At 46.1% G+C, this 19,771-nt stretch overlaps 1 long non-coding RNA gene across 1 annotated transcript; it reads left to right on the forward strand.

Moving 5' to 3' along the window:
* The first annotated feature begins 9,047 nt into the window (after window positions 1-9,047).
* LOC310769930 lies at window positions 9,048-15,368 on the forward strand. The gene is made up of 4 exons (XR_014551861.1): window positions 9,048-9,346; window positions 11,022-11,088; window positions 13,796-13,925; window positions 15,196-15,368. It is a non-coding gene; the product is annotated as an uncharacterized lncRNA (long non-coding RNA).
* The last annotated feature ends 4,403 nt before the right edge of the window (window positions 15,369-19,771 follow it).

A 19,771-nucleotide genomic window follows, 5' to 3' on the forward strand; every position in this document is an offset into this window, starting at 1 on the left:
ATGGGAACCCCCTTCCCCATACAAGGGGGGGGCAACTTGGAAGATTCAGGGAATAGATCAAGACGATTTAATTTCTGATAATGATTATACTAGCGCATCTGCACTGCCCCCAACAACAATGGCTTGGGAACAATTAGGTAAAAGTGGATCATGGATGGGGCTGATGATGCCTCTGAACTAGGTGGCCTCCTGCAACAGCTTTGCAACAACCTCTGCTATGCAGCAGGCAGCAGAAACAAAAAAGCATTGCCATCTCCTCCCCTCTCTCTCATATTCCACTGAGGCGCCTCTCAAGTAGCTGCCTGCTTCATATGTCTGCAGGCAAGAAAAGAAACTCAGCAGCCATGGGTTGATCCCCCTATTTCTTCCTCCAACCCACCCTGGCATTTTTAAAAAGTCCCTCAAGGAGCAACACAAGCAACAGACAATTCCTGCACTGCTCCGCATCCCAACACACACTTTTTAACTAAAAAAAGGAGCTGCCTGCCTACTGCTCCATGTGGCTGGCAGGCAGCAATGCAAAACTAGCAAGTGGGTGGATTCTGCCTTTCTTCCTCCAGCACTACATAGGGTGAAGCGGAGCAGATTGATGCAGAAAAATTCAATATCATATTTTATGTAACAAAAATGAGTCAATTTTTTTTTTGCTCTATGCATGGCATAACTAATCAATATTATAATAGCAATCAAAAGAACCATTATAGTTAGAAGAACGAGAATATAATGACTTTAGTAAAAAAAATGAGTTTTGTATCATTCTGCTCCACCTACAGGGCACTTTGATACATTGGATGGGGCACTTTGATACAAAGTGTAAATTTTATGAGAATGGTAACTATTTACAAAAAATTAATGAAAGAAACAATTTTTATTGTGAGAGATCATAATTAGCCACACAATTTATTACTAAAAATCTAAATAACATATCGAAATTAACAGTGTTTCACACATATCATAGACTTTATGGCAGGCTTTCTTAACAAAACATCAAAACTTATATTAATCTTTCATCAAACACCTATCCATTAAAAAAAAAAACTTTGAAAAAACTTTTAAAAGTATAAGAACTCACATTAAATGGTTAAAAAATAGTAATTTAAACAAAATACTTATAAGATGATTACTTAATGTTTAGCTTCTATTGCACATTATATCCACTGAAGTCAATAGAAAAAGTATAAAGAGATGATGTTTGAGATGTGCTCTTTGAGAAATTTGGTTTTGGCAACTGCAAAACAACATCATTGAAATTAATACTTGCCTTATCTTCTAGAATGGGGAAGGCAAACATACAAGATCCTGTTTTTTTCCTGAGATATGACACTTGAAAGTCGGTCATATTATATTATTATATATGATGTAAAACAGCATTGGAACACTTTTACATTTCATGTAATTTTTTAGTTGAGTTGGCCACGCTAAAAACACACCTAATCTCATCAAATGATAACAGCTAACTGGTGGGCTGCGCAGTCTCAGCTGTTGTACACACACATGTATAGAAACATTTTAGTGATGTCACGACACGAATAATGTTTCTCAAAATTGAAATATTGTTGGTGTATCAATGTGCCCCGCCTCACTCTATACACACACTTTAAAAAAAAAAAAAAAACAACACTCCTCCGTGGCCGGAGCAGCTGCCTGGCAAAGCAAGGAGGAGGGAAGCAGACCCTGACATGTCTGCTCCCTCCTTTTCAAAAAGACTCCCCCCCCCCCGACAAGAAAATGTTTCCCTCCACATTTTCCATAATCCCTTCCATGGGTGGCAAAGTAAAGGGAAGGCTGGCGGGTGTGACACTTTTGAGCTCTCATGCTTTTTCAAAGGCCCTTTCATGGGCAGCCAAAGCAGAGGTGGTGAACAGCACTTCCCGTACCCCTAACAGCACCCCCAAAGTCCCTCTCTGGTTTAGTCCCACCACATCTGCCAAGGCAAGGGCTTCCCTCCAGAAAGGAGGGGAGGAAGGAACAGCAGAGCCAGTTGTAGCTGGAAGTGCAGAACCAGAAGAAGCATTAGACTCTCCCCTCTCTCTGCGTTGCGAAGGTCGGCAGTTCGAAGCCCCGCAACGGGGTGAGCTCCCATTGCTCGGTCCCTGCTCCTGCCAACCTAGCAGTTCGAAAGCACGTCAAAGTGCAAGTAGATAAATAGGTACCACTTCAGCGGGAAGACCATGCACTGCTGGCCACATGACCGGGAAGCTGTATGCCGGCTCCCTCAGCCTATAAAGCGAGATGAGTGCTGCAATCCCAGAGTTGGTCACGACTGGACCTAATGGTCAGGGGTCCCTTTACCTTCTAGGATGTTGGGGGCTCCTATTCCTTGGTGTCCAACCTCTGACAGACAGGAGTGGCCAGGCTGGCTCATTTGACAGAAGTTGCTTAGAACATGCACATTGTGCTTCATAACTTTCTGCCTAGGAGGGTTAGAGACTCGCCTTTTAACATTTATTTTTATTATATTTGTATACTGCCCTCCACCCAAAGATCTCAGGGCGGTTGAGAGCATAAAAATACAAAATAAAAACACGAAATGCCTACTAAAAACAGGAAGAGAAAAAGAAAAGGAAAAAGGGAACTACCTCTCCCACCCACTGGACCTCTTGGGAAGGAGGCACATGAAGAAGGGCCTCAGAAGATGATTGTAGGGTCCGGGGAGTGTCAGGCTTTGGGGGATCAGATCCCTCCCATTGTGGCAGCCAAGAGGCAGAGAAAGGATGAAAGTTCTTACCAAGCAATTTATTCAATAATTCACAAAGCGTGACAAAGGAATGCAGTCTTCCCTAAATAACGGCAGTGCTCCAAGTAAATGGTTTGAGTCGGCAAAAGGCAGCTTCCTATGTCCCTATGATTGTCTTTGTACACCCACCACTTTGCTCTAGACTAGGCACCCCCAAACTCGACCCACCAGATGTTTTCGGACTACAACTCCCATCATCCCTAGATAACAGGACCAGTGGTCAGGGATGGTGGGAATTGTAGTCCCAAAACATCTGCAGGGCCAAGTTTGGGGATGCCTGCTGTAGACCAGTGGTTTTCAACCAGTGTGCCATGGTTCCCTGGGGTGCCTTGAATGGTGGTCGGGTGCCACGGGCAACACTGGCCTCTGTCCCTCTTTTCTTCCCTCCCTCCTCTGATGCCCTCTCATGTCTCTGCCTCCCAAAGGCTTGCACAGCTGTTTGTTGCAGCAGCCCTGGCTACAAGCTCCCCAGGCGAAGGATGCTTCTAGGGCAGTGTGAAGAGGCACCTCTCTCCGGGGCAGGGGGGGCAGTTCAGAGACCAGGGGCAGCAGGTGCGGCTGCCCAAAGGACTCCCAAGGAGAGGGGAGAAGAGGAGGCTGAGGGAACCCTCCACAAGGGAGGGGTGAGGGGCTGCCGGCTCTGCAGAAAAGAGGTGACACAACTGGGCTCCTGAGCCCCACAGGAGTCTACAGAAAGAATGTAGTTGGTCAAGGGAGCTGTGGACTCAAAAAGGCTGAAAACCTCTGCTCTAGCCAATGATCCCAAACTGTCTTTGACGCTGAAAAAACACACACAACCACAGTATAGCTCCACTCTTGTTTCTTGGGTAGCTCATTGACAGTGCCAGAATGAGGGTGGTGTAGGCAGTTCCCCCATCCAGGTATTAATAATAAAACCTATATTTCTACGGGTAGCTACTCAAAGTTAAACCCTGGGTTATTGAGTCGCCGCAACTATGACATAATGCACTTGAGAGTATGCGCTGAATGGAAGGCGGGAGGAGGAAGGGTGCCAAATGAATCTTTGGGGCGCCAAATTTTGTCCTCGCTCCGGGCGCCATATTCCTAAAGTCTGCCCCTGCCATTGAGTGCGATGCCTTTTTGTGCATCTAAGTGGAGCTGAAGTTCCTCCTCCAGATGTCACTGGACTGCAACTCCCGTCAGTTTCCCTGATTACAAAAGCAGATAAAGAAGCCGGTTTTGTTTCTGACACAGTTCGTTAAAATGGCAATCAGCTTAATCTTATGGCTTAATTTAAAAACACAGCTAAATGAACAAGCAAATGATCTCAAGATCTTGATAGACCCAGAATTGTTATAGTCATCTGCTGATTTTCCTTCTCTTTTGCCTCTTTCAGAAAGTCATCCTACCACTGATTGTTTTGCCCCATGGGTTTTGCTTCCTTGGCCCCTTCAAAGCAGAGATAAAAAATGGCAACATTGTCAAGCAGCCTATTAATATGAGCAAAAGATGATTTGATGCTTTGAACACACACACACACACACACACACACACACACACACACACAGGTAAAGGACCCCTGTCCAGTCCATCCAAAGGCGACTATCTCACTATATAAATTTGTTTTCCTACATTTTGTTAACAGTTATTTTCCAATTCAACAAAACTAGTGATTCCCGCTCACCCAACATTGATGCTTATTCACCCAATTATCCAATTTCATCCTCTTTAGCATGTTTCTTAATATGTTCTGCTCTTTTCTTACACTTCAACCCCCGCTATGGTCTTCTCGTATGGGAAATAACTTCTTAAATAGACTACAGACTGAGCTATAAGGCCGTCTTTAGCATAAGCTCCACGGGGGTGCAAAGGTCCGCCCAGCGCCCCCAAATTTAGTTTAGCCCCCAAATTAACTTTTATTATGCCTGTGTCACTATTATCATTTGATAAATAGCGCTCACACCTGCACAGCTCCAAAAGGAGGGCTTTTTTGTGTTTTTTGTTTAAAACCAGCTTTTCTAAAGAAGACAAAGAACACTTGTAAAGTGTAAAGACTCCACGCATGCGCTTACAGCCGTAGGGAGGTGTCTGGAAGATGAGACGGCGGGCATTGTGCGCATGCGTGGGAGAACCGTCTCGGGCAGCCTTTCATTGTGGGAGCAACCTTATTTCTAGAAGAGCTGGGAGGGCCCTTGTGAGCACACATATACGAGTTCTTCTTGGGAAGGTTCCGGAGCCTGCACACACTCCCGTCGCTAGATAGGCGCGTTCTCTTTCTGTCCCTCCCTCTTTCCTCTCACTCCCCCTCCTCCCGGCTTTGGTGAGCGGCAGGCATGCGGCGCAAGATCAGTCGTGTCGAAGGTGCTGCTGACCCCGCTGCCGCAGTGCAGCTCAATACAATATGCTTAGGTGGCTTCATCGGTGGGCGCCTGGTGCCCCCCAGAATTCGGCGCCCGGTGCTCTGCACCCTTGCACCCCCGGGTAAAGACGGCCCTGGGTATGGCCATTCCCTTTAAGCCAGGCATGGCCACACTTGGCCCTCCAGATGTCTTGGGACTACAACGCCCATCATACCTAGCTAGCAGGACCAGTGGTCAGGGATGGTGGGAACTGTAGTCCCAAAACATCTGGAGGGCCAAGTGTGGCCATGCCTGCTTTAAGCAGTCCTCCTTAAAAGATTCTCAATTTGTGTCTCTAATCATTGCCTCAGTTTTGCCCTCTCTGCATATTCCAGGATTTTCATCAGCCATTCTTCCTTTGAGGGTGTCCTTCCATTTCTAAACGTAGAGAATCCTTGCTGCTGTAGTTACATACATAAATACAGCTGAGGCTTTCTTTGCTATTTTGCTTTCTCACATCCCCAGCAGGAAGAATTCTGGCCTCTTGGGAAAGGTCAGTTCATCCCCCCCCCCCCCCATTTTGTATCATGTCTCAAAAGGCCTTGGTCTTCCTGCAGATCCACCGCATGTGATACAATGACCCCTCACAGTTCTAGCATTTGCAACAATTCTTTGATACATTCTTATACATTTGAGCTAGTTTTTTGTAGATAGAAACCATCTGCACATCTTAGTTGCTCACTAAGTTTCAAATCTTGTTGAACTTTTTAAGCTTACATGCATTTTCCTGAAAGCTGAATAGATCTCTGTATAGAACCCATTAAGGCTGCATGTTTATTCTTTTATGCACAGAGGCCTCTTTAACTGTGTGTGTTTGTGTTTGTGTTTGTGTGTTTGTTTGTGTGTGTGTGTGTGTGTGTGTGTGTGTGTGTAACTGGTCCTGAAAGCATCTGCCTCTCCCACTCTGGAGGGCACAGCTAAAGAATCCCAGGCCATCTACTCTCGGTTCTAAAACTTCCAAGGAAGGCCAGTCCCACCTTCCCAGGTAATCTGTTTCTGAAGAAATTTATGTTTGTTCATGCTTCAGTCATAAGGCATCTTTAGCAACCTTGCGGTCGAGGGCTTTTTAGCAAGAAGGGAGAGGCACCAAGGGCCACGCAGGGAGGAAAACATGGCCAACCAGGACCAGACTATGGCTGCACCGGGCAGAAAACGCCACTTATCTGGAGCCCCAGTTAAGTGAATTCCTCAGCAATATTTTGGGAGATGTACGTGGGTAGCGCTGTGGTGTAAACCAGTGAGTCTTGGGCTTGCCGATCGGAAGGTCAGTGGTTCGAATCCCCGCAACGGGGTGAGCTCCTGTTGCTCGGTCCCAGCTCCTGCCCACCTAGCAGTTCGAAAGCACGTCAATGTGCAAGTAGATAAATAGGTATCATTCCAGCGGGATGGTAAACGGCATTTCCATGCGCTGCTCTGGTTTTGCCAGTAGTGGCTTAGTCATGCTGGCCACATGACCCGGAAAAACTGTTTGCGGACAAACGTCAGCTCCTTCGGCCAGTAAAGCCAGAGTCGTTCGCCACTGGACTTAACTGTCAGGGGTCCTTTACCTTTTTACAAGTAGTGTCAATTCCTCTCAGTGAGCTACACTTCCAGAGTAGTTTAACAATCAATGCCTCTTCCCAGGCAAGTCTGGAGAAGGGACTAGGGTACCCCTCAGCACCTTTCACATCCTTCCCAAGATGATTTGGGGGACACCATGACTGTGAAAGTGACCTCCGAGTGCTTTCAATGGATGCTGCTCATGTGGCCTTAATCTCAGCTGACCCAAGTGAGTTGTGGGCCTCAGGTGCCTTGCCTGCGTTTTCTTGGGAGAATGGGGGTAGTTTTTGGGTCACAGTGGAATATACTTGTTTTTATCCACGATAATAAAGGCATCAATAAAAGATAAGAGACACACAAAAATAACTGATTTATTTAGATTGTGCGGACAGGCGGAGACCCCCGACCCTGGGTGACACCTGCGTGGAATAATGACTCAAGACAACGTGTTATGGGATTAAAATTTGGCCACAACTTTATTAAAACTTCAGCTGCAGGGAGACCTTGGCTTAGGCATTGGGTGTTTATCCCTCCCAGTCCCCGGCCAGGGATCTGGGGAACATCAGGGTTATCCAGAATATGTGGGGATTGGGCTGGCTCTGGAAAACGTCTGTTCAAGCAGAGAGTCCGCCCCCCATTTCGCCACCGCCGCAGGAGGAGAGCAATGACAACCTAACAGTGTATGGCCAATGCCTCCCCTCAAAACAACCCCTTTAACGGGGAACCCTGGGATCGGTGCCGTGGGGAAGGGGTCACTGCTTCGCGCCCCCCCCCCCCCATTTAGGGAAGACAGACTAAAGGATTCCGCCCAAGGCCTGAAACCGCCAAAGTTGTGACGTTTTGCTACGGGGAAGGCAAAATCTGCCAATGCAGAAAAATTCCTTTCCAGCCCTTCAACAACGACCATAATGTTGCAGTGCCTGCATACCTGTGGAGAAGAGGTTAACCTGCAAAAGAAGGCTTAACTGAGGGAGGGCAGGGTGGGAGAAGCTCTGGAGCCGACTGAGAAGTCCCAGGCAAGTTCTGCCCACTGTTGTGTGGGCTGGTCAGTCCCTCCCCTTACCTGGCCAACTCTCCTGGCAACGCAGGAGATGTCCACAAGTTCTACTCTTATGAGAGATAAAAACTTTACTTTCTCCACTTTGCTCCACCCCCTTGTTCATTTTGCTTGCAATGTTTTCTTCCTGGCAAGCATTTTCTTGGCCAATTTGCTGGCCTTTTTTGACAGTATCCTTCTTGAGGTGAGGCTGTAAAGACAAATATCTAGAGCCATATCTCTTGCAGAACTCAACACTATCCTTAAATAACATTTGATACGGAAGGGGGGGTACCGTTCTCGGTCCCTCCACTAGCACCAGTGGACCCGAGGCGATGACCTCGACGGCTCCCTAACCCCTCAGACCCCACACTGTCGCACAAGCACCACACTGCACCCTAGTCCTGTAAATAAAGGACTCTTCCCTCTCTCTCTCTATACGGGCGAAATAAGCCCACCATCTTTCTTAAGCTTTCCTCTCGCTCCATTTCTAACGTGGGTAGACCGTGTCAAAATGCATCTCCCATTGACTATAATGGCTGCGCTTTGGCCAATCAGGACCGTGCATTCGCCGTGCAGAGGTAGCTCAGCTAGCTTTGCACGCCTCATTTAACCTCTTGACAAGTTACTGACAGCTCCCCTGCTGGGAGAACAATGGAATCGAAACTCCTGAACCCTTGAACGTATCAAGAGCTGCAACAATGTATCCATTCACTTCCGACTTTGATTAACAATATGAGAGTGAACTTGAAATAAGCTAAAACTTCTGAAATTCATATAAAATCAACCATAGTACCGATTTCCTTCGTTCTGGTGTCAATCGACTCAGCTCCCTCAGGACTCTACGACACCCTACTTGCCTCCATAATCTCCTAAGCGACAAGTCACGTACTCAGGAAGACCCTAATCCTGTCAGATCGTTCTGCCAAGCCCTTCCTCCGGGCAATGCCAGGTGGCAGACGATGCATATCTGGACTATTGTTTTATCATCACCAGTACTCAGGAAGTGCTTATCTATGCATATCTCTTACTCTGCACACTACCCCCTCCCTTCCCTGAAATGCTAATGTGTGTAACCCCACCTTTCTGTGACATATTCATGATGTAAGTTGTGAAACCCAACCTTCCCATAATGTATTCATGACGTTTCTTGCACTGTATTCTGGGACTTGGAGGGAACTTTTAAAAGTTGGTGTCACCCCTTTTCTCGCTGTTCAATCTTGTCTTGAACCTGTTGCGCAATAAACCTTGGATCTCCGCATCTTGCTCCTGCGTCTGGCTGAGCTCATTTTCCGCTAGGACCCGCGGACTTCGTCCGACGAGCCGGGAGGCTGAGCAGACTCGCACCCGGAATTTTTCCGTAACACATTTGACATGATTTTCCTGTTCCCAGTTCTGGTTCTGATCTGCACTTATCAGTGAATATCTCTGGAAGACGTAGAACTCTCTCAGCTGTTCTTGTAAACATTTATGTCATCAGAAGCAAATGTTTCCTTCCTGGCAAGCATTTCCTTCCCCCGTTAGGACCTCCATCCCTCTCATTTTGCCCCTCCTCCTTCCCATTTGTATAAAAGGGCGTATGGGATTCTCCACAGACTTACCTGAGGGACACCAGAGCTCTTTCCTCCATGCCCCAATAAGAGTTTGCCAGCAACTCATTGAAAAACCAAGATGGTAAGTGGAATGCTTTGGGGATGGTTGGTACACAACTTTTTCTTTAATCTAGATTAGGTTTAAATGGTGGAAAGGGAGATTTGTGTGTGGAGAGGGGGTGTGCAAAGGCATTCAGAATTATGAGGATTGAGTACCTCACTTGCTGAGGCTTTCTCAGACTCCAGGCTTATCTGACGGCTTATCCACCCTTACGTTTCCTCTGCTCTTTCCAGGCACAGTCTGTGCTTTAGACCTCCATGTCCAACCCCCCCCCCCCCAAACACCCGATCTTTAAAGTGGAATCACAGCAAACAGACCTGTGCCTAGAAAGAGTTAGGCAAAAGCTTAATGTGGATAAGCTGTAATACTCTTGCTTGTTTCTTACACTTTCCTCATAGCATTTTTCCCCTGCATTTGTGTTGCCCCCTCCCCTGCAGAGCATTTCCTAGCAGAAGAATGGCAAGTGTCACCACCGCAACACCAATGGAACACAACACGCACACCCTCCACTACCATACAACACAGGGTACATTCAGACGTGCTGAATATTGTGCTAGTATTCCTGATTATAATGTTCCTGCTTCTTTTTTCTAATGTTCCTTTCACACTGCAGTGCCTGTTGTGATATGGAACAGCGGCTCTTTGACAGTGCACTATATTTCATTCACACCAATGGCCGTGGTGTAACACAAGAACAGACCTCATTGGTCAATGTCATCATGCTGTACACACCTTCATGCTTCTCTTCCCCCCTGAAAACAGCAGGAAAAAATTGTGTGCTGATATTCCACCCCAAATCTCATCACTTTTCTCCCGTGATTTTCCAGGTTAATAGGGCTGGAAATGGATTTTTTCTGTTATCAAATAACACAGAAATGATCGCTAGACATGTGTTTTTAAAAAAGTAAAGGACCCCTGACAGTGCAGTCCAGTCGCAGATGACTCTGAGGTTGCGGCGCTCAACTGGCTTTACAGCCAAGGGAGCCAGCGTTTGTCCACAGACAGTTTTTCTGGGTCATGTGGCCAGCGTGACTAAGCTGCTTCTGGTGCAATGAAACACCGAAACCTGAACAGTGCACGGAAACGCCGTTTACCTTCCCACTGGAGCAATACTTATTTATCTACTTGCTTTGTGCTTTCGAACTGCTAGGTTGGCAGGGGCTGGGACAGAGCAACTGGAGCTCACCCCATCGCAGGGATTTGAACCGCCGACCTTCTGATCGGCAAGTCCAAGAGGCTCAGTGGTTTAGACCCATAGACATGTGTTATATTCCATTATTTTTGTGGAAGCGGCTTTTACATCAAATATATTGTGGAAATTAACATTTAGGGGAATGCTGAGGGAAATGAAATAAACTGCAGCTACAAAGAGACTGAAGTGTCTTTCATGGTGCTTTAAATGTATGGTTTTTCTTATGTTTTCATTTTTTAATATGATGGAAATGGTCACAAAGCCTTTAAAGAAACAGAATGGAAGGCAGAGACTTCCCTGGGTGATTCCTGGGTGAATTTGCTGCCAAGGAGTGTGGTGGAGTCTCCTTCTTTGGAGGTCTTTAAGCAGAGGCTTGACAACCATATGTCAGGAGTGCTCTGATGGTGTTTCCTGCTTGGCAGGGGGTTGGACTCGATGGCCCTTGTGGTCTCTTCCAACTCTATGATTCTATGATCCCCTCCACCTTTTGTTCTTCTTTTTCAGAAAGTCCTACTGAGCATCATCATCATCTGTTTCTCACTGGCCTTGTGCAATGGAATGTGCTCAACAGGTAATGTTGCCAAAGCCTATTCACCATTATTTCATGCTACAAACACGTTTCTGGTTGTGGCAGACTGAGGTTATGGGTATAGCCATACTATAGACTTAGACCATGATTGTACCAGCTAAATGGCTTCCACTGCAGAATCCTGGGAACCGTAGATCCCAAGTACCTTCCCGTCAGAACAATATTTTGTTGAAGTTGTCTAGGAAGGGGGACCCTGTTAAACCAGAATAAAAACCATAGCGTTGATTGAGTCTATCCTATCATAAGGTGGATGGAAAATTAAAAATATGTGCTGTGCTGCGCTCCCTTGAACGACGACTTTTGTTCAGGAAGGCACTTCAGCAACTGTAATGGTTCTAGGGGTTGCTCGTGCGTAAGCCGGTGCCAGCACCTGGCTGGGTTGCCTGAGTGAACCTTTTCTGTCCGGACAGCCACTCACCCGTGGCTGACTCAATCGCTGGCAGAGTCCGTCAGTGGCCGTTTCTTAAACTTCTTCCAGCAATGAAGCTCTTTGACGCCTAGTCTCCTCCTACTCTCTCTGCGCGAAAGTCTTCTGCGCAAGGAGGGCGTAGGCAGCGGAGGACCCCTACTCTCCCCGCTGGTCCCCAGCAAGGAGTCATGGGACCGCCTCGCCGCTTCCCCCATCTGCCCCCCTTCTCCACTGGTGCTACGCTGATTCTCTTCCCCAGAAGATGGGCTGCTTCTCCCGATCCCTGGACGCTCTGTGGAATCCCTCTGGCTTTTGCTCTCTCGCTCCGGCACTGATGGCAGTTCCCTGACAGCAACATTCTTCAGTTTCTGCACATGGCCAGAGCCACAGACAGAACATATGGGAATAATAATAATAATAATAATAATAATAATAATAATAATAATAATTTTTTATTTATGCCCCGCCCTCCCCAGCCAAGACTGGGCTCAGGGCGGCTAACAACCAATTATAAAAACAAGTTGATTAAAATACAATTTAAAAGATTAAGATACAACATTAAAACAATTAGGGAGCAATCTCATTGTAATGGTTCTAAGGGGTTGCTCATGCGTAAGCAGGTGCCTATCTACCTGGCTGGGTGCAAACACCTGGCTGGGCTGCCAAAGTGAACCTCCTCTGTCCGGACGCCACTCGCCCGTGGCTGACTCAGTCGCTGGCAGAATCCATCAGTGGGTGTTTCTTAAACTTCTTCCAGCAAAGAAGTTCTTTGACGCCTAGTCTCCTCCTACTCTCTCTGCGCGAAAGCCTTCTGTGCAGGGAGAGCGTGGGCAACGGAGGACCCCTACTCTCCCCGCTGGTCCCCGGCAAGGAGTCATGGGACCGCCTCGCCACTTCCCCCACCTGCCCCCCTTCTCCACTGGTGCTACGCTGATTCTCTTCCCCAGAGGATGGGCTGCTTCTCCCGATCCCTGGACGCTCTCTGGAATCCCTCTGGCTTTTGCGCTCCGCCTCCAGTACTGATGGCAGTTCCCTGACACTCGTCATAGGAGGAGAAAGGAAAAAGAAAGAGGGGGAGGGAATCAAACTGATTCTAAGCCAAAGGCCAGGCGGAACAACTCTGTCTTACAGGCCCTGCGGAAAGAAATCAGATCCTGCAGGGCCCTGGTCTCATGAGGCAGAGCGTTCCACCAGGCCGGAGCCAGAGTTGAAAAGGCCCTGGCTCTGGTTGAGGCTAATCTGACTTCCTTAGGGCCCGGGACCACTAGGGTGTTGCTATTTATGGACCTTGAGGCTCTCCGTGGGGCATAGAGGCGGTCTCGTAGGTACGAGGGTCCTAGGCCGTGAAGGGCTTGAAAGGTCAAAAGCAGCACCTTAAATCTGACCCTGTACTCCACCGGGAGCCAGTGCAGCTGGAAAAGCACTGGGTGAATATGCTCCCATGGCAGAGACCCCGTGAGGAGCCTCGCTGCAGCATTCTGCATCCGCTGGAGTTTCAGGGACAGCTTCAAGGGCAGCCCCGCGTAGAGCGAATTACAGTAGTCAAGCCTGGAGGTGACCGTCGCATGGCTCACTGTGGCCAGGTCGGGGCGGGAAAGGTAAGGGACCAACTGCTTGATGCGGCGAAGCTCTTTTATACCAACTCAGTACTGTGGCGCTTAATGACAGCGACTCTCCAGCCTTTCAGACAATGGAATGTTCTCAGGATGGCTTAAAGATGCTGAGGATTCAGCTGCATGCAAAGCAGGTGCTCTGCCATTGAGCTAGGACTCCATCACTTATTTATTTAAATATAACTATATGTTGCTTAGTACTTAAAATAGTCTTTAAGTAGTTTACAACATACCAAATTCTCAGTGCCAGATTACCAAATAGGCAGGGTAGGCACTGGCCTATGAGCCCCATGCCTTTTAGGGTCCCGCAACAACAGATCAAAATAGTTTTGATTTGAAAGAAATTTACAATCAAGCTTTCGCACTACGGCACGTGCACGAGGGGAGCTGCAAGCCACCCTCTTCACTGACTGTCACGAGATTTTCTATGCACACACCCTGTGTCCATTATTTTGTCTCTCTCTGAACCAGCTGCAGATATCATGCAAACCAAATCTGACAGGTGCACCCGTCCCTATCAGTGATTATATCGTGGATTCATAACTGCATCTTGTGGCAGTGTCCAAGATAAACCCCTGATTTCAGGGGCTGGACTTTGCTGATATTTGGTGATTTTGGCACAACTGCAGATAAAACTAAAAGGGTATTTTCTTCGTCTTCTTCATAGACCCAAATGTGACTCCAGCTGGATGTGCTGATGCGTATGATGGGAAGACACATCCATTTGGGTCTACATGGAATACAGCTGAGTGCATGGAGTGTGGCTGCCATCCAAATGAGATGCGGTGCTGTGCCAGGTATAGAGTTATTTACCACTTTGAAAGTGTTGTCCCCAAAACAATAGCAGTGGCAGCTGACTCTTTACCTGCAGAGCAGGTAAGGAATGAAAGCAGACAGAGTCTAGAGGCAGCTGGTGGCTGTCACTTATGTTGTAATGAGACTGAGATCCAGTGATGAGGGCCTTCTAGCGGTTCCCTCATTGCAAGAAATGAGATGACAGGGAACCAGACAGAGGGCCTTCTCGGTAGTGGCTCCTGCCCTGTGGAACACCCTCCCTTCAGATGTGAAGGAAATAAGCAGCTATCCTATCTTTAAAAGACATCTGAAGGCATCCCTGTTTAGGGAAGTTTTTAATATTTAAGGCTTTATTGTTTTTAACACTTGATTGGGAGCGAGCAAGAGTGGCTGGGGAGACTCAGCCAGATGGGCGGGGTATAAATAAATTTATGATGATGATGATGATGATGATGCCGCACAGTTCCCCAAATGGCTGCTACAAATTAAGATAAGTTCACTTTACACATGTGTAAAGGACAAATGTAAGGAATAATCAGATGCATCAGTATAAAATGGAGGACCCCTGGCTTGCCAGTAGTGCATAGGAAAAGGATCTAGGGGTCTTAGTAGACCACAATTTTAACATGACTCAACAGTGTGATGCAACAGCAAAAAAGCTAATGCTATTCTAGGCTGCATCAACAGAAGTAGAGTGTACTGATCAAGGGAAGTAATAGTACCACTGTATTCTTCCTTGGTTAGACCACACCTGGAATACTGTGTCCAGTTCTGGACAACACAATTTAAGAAGGATATTGACAAGCTGGAAGGTGTGCAGAGGAGGGTGACCAAGATGACCAAGGGTCTGGAAACCAAGCCCTGTGAGGAAGACTGGTTAAGGGAGTTGTGTGTATGTTTAAACTGGGAAAGTGGAGACTGAGAGGAGATATGGTAGCCATCTTCAAATATCTAAAGGACTGTCACATGGAAGATGGAATACGCTTGTTTTCTGGAGTGTAGAACTCATTCCAATGGAGTCAAGTTACAAGAAATGAGATTCTGACTAAACATCAGGAAGAATTTTCTGCCAGTAAGAGCTGTTTGACTGGAAAAATCTCCCTCAGGAGGTTGTGGACTCGCTTTCCTTGGAGGTTTTTAAGCAGAGGTTGGGTGGCCATCTGCAATGGATGCTTTAGCTGAGATTCCTGCATTGCAGGGGGTTGGACTAGATGACCCTTGGAGTCCCTTTCAACTTTACAATTCTATGATTCTATGTGTGATTTTTTTCAGATATGGTGGCATTGTACATGTTGAGGGATGCACAGGAGTTCTTGATCTCCAAACATGCGAATACAGATACTATAAGCAAGACGACCCCTCCAAGCCATGTGATGATATGCCTTAACAAACCCGTTTTGTGCTCCTGTCACACATGAGGACTGGAATACTACTGAGGAGTTACACACCCCTCTGTCTCTGACCTTTAAAAAAAATAAAAAATAAAATCCATAGCTAATGAAAGGACATCTTTATTTCCACTGAGTGCAATGGAGAGAGGCCTCTGCTGACTGGGGGTTCTGTTGGCATAACCCTTTCTTTTGCAGTAACCAACCCTCACCCCACTTTAACCAGTGTCAGGCATGGGGACTTCAGCCTGGGGGGCAGGGTGGTCAAATGTCTTCCTCCTCACTGTCTAGCCCTTGGACTCTCCACAAACCTGTGTAACCCCGTCAAGAGCAGGCAACCTCTCAACCATCCAGTCTAGGTAGCCACCCATTAACAGTGCCTCAGATCTGAGTTGACAAATAGTTTTCATCACCGTTAGTTGAGGTTTCTTTTGTGCCAAGCTGGGTAATGGTAGCATTTGACCAGCTTCAGAATTTTTTATTATTAAGATGAACACCAAATAAAAAACCTCTCGTTAATTACTAATCTGGCTGGAGGCAATTATGAGTTTCACAAAAGCTTCCTCCCCACGTATGCCGCTAGAGGACGGCTTGGCCTTGGACACAGGAAGCTGCCTCAGATGGTCCATCCATTGGTCCATGTAATCAGGGCACTTTTTCAGCCAGAACTTAATTCTGGCACCTCTCAGGTGGGCACCACTATAAGAGAACAAGGGAGGTGTTCATAGTGAGTTTTGGCACCTCTTTTTCTAGAAAAGTAGCACTGCATATAACTCAGTACAGTGGTACCTTGGGTTACATACGCTTCAGGTTACAGACTCCGCTAACCCAGAAATATTACCTCAGGTTAAGAACTTTGCTTCAGGATAAGAACAGCAGCGGCGCAGCGGCAGCAGCAAGAGGCCCCATTAACTAAAGTGGTGCTTCAGGTTAAGAACAGTTTCAGGTTAAGAACGGACCTCCAGAAAGAATTAATTACTTAACCCAAGGTACCACTATTATCTACAGCCAGAGTGGTGAGCCTATGGCCTCCAAATGTGGTCAGGCTCCAGCTCCCATCAGCCCCCTTCATGGCCAATGTTCAGAGCAGGAATAGCTCGCCAGACGGGGTGGATCCACTACTATAGATTTTATTGGTATCCTATTCCAAAATGTGGACTTGCAGGCCAAAAAGAAATCACTGACTCAGCTCTCAGCCTGCGCCTCCAATGTTTTAACAAGAAAAGTGAAAGGGATCCTTGGACTTTCTCCCCAACTCCCACCACAGCCCAAACCTGGCCGCCTTGTGCAACCTCCCTGAGAACATGTTTCCTCATCAAGCAAATAAAATTGAGCTCGCTTTTCCTCTTCTCAACCCTATCTATGAAGTCCCTTCTCTGTTGTATTCTGCAGCCACACTTTGCACCCCTGTCTTCACCTTCGCCCTTCCCAGCAGGTCTTGCCCCTATGGAGCAGTTGCCAGCACTGAAGGTCCTTGCCTTCCACTCTTTCTCCTCCTCTCCTGGGTGCCTCCCAAGCCGTCTCAAGCTGCACCTGAGTGCCTCTGGCCTCTGTTCTGCTCTCCTCATTACTCTGCACATTCTTGGAGACCAGTGGGTAGGGGAGATTGTCACAGCAGGAGAGGGAGACTCCCTGGCTTCTTCGACAGCCTCTTGACCTCCCTCCTCTGCTTCAGCCTCGGAGTCTGAACTGCTCCCTGTCACCTGCTCTCCCTGCTCACCCCCAATTCCCTGCCTCTGAGCCTTCCTCCTGCGGTTTCCTTTGGGGGTTCCCCAGCTGGTGCCGCCCACCACTCCTCATCACACAGCCAGTCCCTGACAGGTGGAGCCTCACCTAAAGCCCTGGGTAGCTAGCAAAAGACAATGCCAGAGCTGGGAGGGGGGAGGGGGGAGTTTCAGAACTGCAGTGGGGTTGATATAAGCGGAAGAGGGAAAACAGTTGTTTTTTTGCAAGCAGTTTGCAAGCTGGAGGAAGGGGTGGGGGTGGGAGAGGAGTGGGAGCTGGGAGTTTGGATCCGAGGAGGAAGCCGTGGGAAAAGTAGGACCTTCTTGGAATGTAATCCTGGAAACCCCTCCGAGGTAAGCACCTGGGACCCCTGAAATTTCACATTGCTGTGGAGATTGAGGTGGTGCGTAACAATATTCCATCCTATTTCCTTGCCTCCTCCCCCCTCCTTTTTGGAATCCCCTTTGCACCCCCATTTTCACCTTCACCCCTCCTCTCTCCCTTCCCCTCCTTTTTCTCAGCTCTTTGCATACACACCACCAGGTCATTCCACGTCAGTTCAACGCGGTCATGTCACCCACCGCCTTGGATTTTGATGAAACTATATACCCTTCCCTTATGGTTGAAAGAAACCCCCTTAATTTTTTTCCTCTATCTCAAAGAGTTTTAATTTTATAGCACTTCAAAGTTTCATGAAATCTGTGTTTCTGTCCCTCTTGAGACCTTCAGCCTTGTGTACATTTTCCCCCCGCTCCATAACCAATGATCAGATTTCTTTGAAATTTTACACAGAGCTCAATAACATGATGAGGATTTCAGGAAAAAATGCACCAGCACTCAAAAGATTTTATAAACGCCTTAAAAAAAATTATAGATGTAGTTTTTGGTAGAAAAACTAGGTTTAGAAAACCTCAATTTTCAGCGTGTGGGCATGATAGAATCAAAAGTTTTTGATGGTGAAAATTATTGCAAAGACATGCTCTTTCTCAACAAAGAATCAAAGTTATGGGTTTTTTATGTCTTGTAACAAAATTTTACATTTTTTGGACATCGTGGGAGGGAAATGGCTATTGGGTACAACTTTCCTACCATCCATAGCTGTGATAGAAAAAATAATGAAACAAAATCGTTCATCTTAAAATTTAAACTAATATTGGTTATTATAGGTTTGTTTTTTCCCAGAAGTACAGACTTGTTTTTTAGTTTTGGGGTATTTAAAATTATGAAAATTGAAGACTGGAATAAATTTACACAATATTTAAAGGATCATTGTAATCAATTAACAACACAGGATTGTAAAAAGTCTTGTAATGTTTACAATTAGTACCTTTTTTACTTTTATTTAAAGATTGAGATAAATTTTAAAAGAAAATGTAGATTCGAATAATGTATAAATGCAAGGATAGATGAGGAATTTTGAAAGCAATGGGTGGGATGGAGGGAAGTCACTAAGCTCAAATGAGCAGAAAATGAATAGAAGGAATAATTTGATTGTATCTGAATAAATAAAATGGAAATGCAATAAAAAAAATTTTAAAAAATAAAATTATGAAAATTGGCTGTATCGTGAAATCAATAAAAAAAAATTGGACAGAAACTTTAAATGCTGACAAGTAAGGTAATAAGACCTAGCAAGAAAAAGATTAAAAGAATTTAAAATTATGCATTACATTCAATTATGCAACATTACATGATCGCCAATTTGTTTTTCAGAATATTATTGCGTACAAAGACATATCTATCTTTAGGCGGGGGAAGAATGATGTTTGTGTGCCGTCTTGAAATAATGGATGCATGGAGACTTTTTAACATTTATCTTAAACATATTGAGGAGTAATTGACAATGAGGCAGTTTTATGACAGCAGATACGTTAATAACAATAAGGACAACAATTAAAGTAAAAAATTACCATAACAGATTATGCTATTATCACACCTTACAAGTTCAGTGCTCCTCAGTTTCTTTGCTATAGCCCCAGTATCACCTGCAGGTCGGCCATGGAATGTGCCCAAGGCATTCGCTCCTTTGCTGCCATGTAGACAGTTTGGAAAAGACCACTGAATGTTTCACAGAAGATATTGAAGTTTCAGCATTCATGGTTTGTTGGTTTGCTTGCCTGCTTGCCTGCTTGCAAAAGCAACTAAATAGAAATCAAGATGAGAAAAGGTTTATGGAGGATTGGATAGTTTATATAGATTACATGGGAAATTATTATAAACAGGCAATTAACTTAGCAGGTTGTTAGCGGCTTCAGGAGTGTAAGTAAGAACAAGAGATAAGGAGAGTAAAAGAGAAAGGACTGAAAAACTAAGAAGATGCAGGAGGGGGTGGATTGTAACAGGAGCCATGGAAGGAGAGCAAGGGAAGTCCACTAAGGTTTGTATCTTTGAAAGTAAATGAATACATAATTATTTTGAATTGTATTGGAAATGCAAATAAATGAAGGAGAAGGAGAAGAAGACTAAATAATATTGATAATGATAATAACCAGCATTTTCCATGGTCCGCCAGCAAGGTGGGGGCTAAGGCCATAGCTCTTCTCCAATGGGGAGCCCTCAGGAGTACCCCTATTTGACAGAGGTCATAGGGCCCCCTACTGGTGGTTTACCCTTAGCAGGCTGGAGTGATGTAATTCATTTTCTCTCAGTGCCTTTGCCAAACCATTCACATCTGTAACCAATAAAGTTGTGGCCTATTCAAACCCCTAAAACCCATATGCTGTTGTCTTGTCTGG

This window comes from Podarcis filfolensis (assembly GCF_964270895.1).
Source record: "Podarcis filfolensis genome assembly, chromosome: 8".
Lineage (NCBI taxonomy): Eukaryota > Metazoa > Chordata > Lepidosauria > Squamata > Lacertidae > Podarcis > Podarcis filfolensis.